Source organism: Hipposideros armiger, unplaced genomic scaffold (assembly GCF_001890085.2).
Source record: "Hipposideros armiger isolate ML-2016 unplaced genomic scaffold, ASM189008v1 scaffold_2, whole genome shotgun sequence".
In the NCBI taxonomy this organism is placed as follows: domain Eukaryota; kingdom Metazoa; phylum Chordata; class Mammalia; order Chiroptera; family Hipposideridae; genus Hipposideros; species Hipposideros armiger.
The window spans coordinates 669,697-671,691 of record NW_017731352.1 but is presented as its reverse complement, the minus strand read 5'-3'; positions in this window follow the sequence as shown (position 1 = coordinate 671,691).

Genomic DNA, 1,995 nt, shown 5'->3' with positions numbered 1-1,995 from the left:
CATGCTTATCTATTATAATTCCATTGACTCCATTCCCACACTCTACTCCACATCCCGTGACTATATGTATATACATACATTATACATATACAGTTGACATACATTATTATTCAACATCAGCTTCAGAAATACAGTGCGGTGGTCAGGCCTCGAAAAGACAGTCTGGGGAATATAATCAATAATGTTGTAAATATTTTTTAGGGGGCCAGATGGACTCATGGTAGGGAGACCACTTCATAGTCGGTGTAGAGGCCTGTCCAGCCCTTCTGATTTGCATCTCTTATTACCACATTCCTGCCAAGCCCCTCTTGCCTGGGCTCAAACACTTCTAAGTATGAGGAATTCGGCACTCCTCAAGTCATAGTCTGTTCCTTTGGACAGCTTTTCCTTGTTTTGAGTCAAAATATACTTGTCATCATTGTTTCTAGAGCCACCCCTCAGCAACACAGAAACCTTCTTCAACATGAAAAGCTTTCAAATACTTAAAGACATAAGCATACTATGTATTTGGATGAATAAACAAATTTAAACATTTCCAAGTCTCTATATATGGCTCTCACAATTTAGGGATATCTTTTTAGGCATCAGAGCAATTTTCCTTCCTATGATTTAATAATAAAAATTGAAAACAGGGATAGCGTTAGATCAGGTGTTGGAAAACAGGAAGCATATTATTAAGGGAGCTCTTGCCAGTGGCTCAGAAAAACGGAGGAAAAGGCCCTCATTAGAGGCTGATGCAATACCCCATGCCTTCCCAATCCTGTACCATGATGAGCTCACTCCTTTACTCAGGTCAGTATATCAATGCCTGTGGACAATGGCCCTGTCCATTTCCTCACATTTATAATTCTGAAATACTACATCCCACTCCTCTGTCCTCAATCAATTCCTCTCATATGTGCATCCTATTCAAAATTCCACTTCTGGTTTTCAATCCTCTGTGGACCTGCAGCCGTCTACTCCACATCCTCTCACTCTCGCTAATCTCTTCAAACCCCCTTCCCCTCCTGCTTTTTCCACAGAAACCTGTCCCTTTCCCTTCTTACCTTTTGAACAGTCTTCCAATAAGTCTCCATCCTGGCAACTCTCCATTTATTACCATTTCTCAGTTGCCCATCCCCAAAACAGTATTCCACACAAAAGATGTTCAGTGATAATTATTGGAGATGTTTTATAAAATACTTGTATAATGCTATTCATTTGCCACCTGTATTTAGCTTGAAAAATCCATATTGGAAATGAATAGAAGAGCATCGTGCTTTCTTTTTTTCCCCCTCAGATATGTGAAAATGTGATTTTGTGACAGTTTTGTTGGGGTGAGAATTTTGCCTTCTTTTCCCCTTCATGCAGTGGTCTCCAGTGTCAGTCAACATTGCCTATGAAATGAGTAAAGGCCCTTGAATTACAACAGTCACAGCACTTCCTTTTTAACCAAGGAAAGAAGGATAAGATGAAATCTCCCTCAAGTGTTAAAAAGATAGCAGTTTATTTAAAGAAAGTATTTACACTCCTCATTAATTACTTAGGTTTGCTCACACTGATTCCAGCACAGTACTTTATACCCTTCAACCATCTTCAATATATCATTAAATTAATTTCATAAAGAAATGTGAGTTTAAATCAGAAATATGCTTCAGCAATTGGGAATATAATATCTTTCAACTTTCTCACTTTTTTTTAACAGAAGAAAAGAAAAACTAATAGCATCTTCCTTAGAGGCAAAGAATATTGATACAAATGGGCATATATTCAGTATAAATATAGCATGACTGCCCTCATCTGATTGAAACTTTGTAGCAGAAAAAGTATCCCATCATCTCACTGATTTTACCGGGTAGAAAGAATTTGACTAAAAGAAAAACATAGGCTTACAAGTTTAGAGAAATAACTTTAAACTATCCTTCCCAGACTTAATAATGGAATATTTTCTTGCCTGGATCTGTTTCTGAATTTTCTACATCCTCAAAGGAATTCCCTTTCTATTTTCTCTTTCAT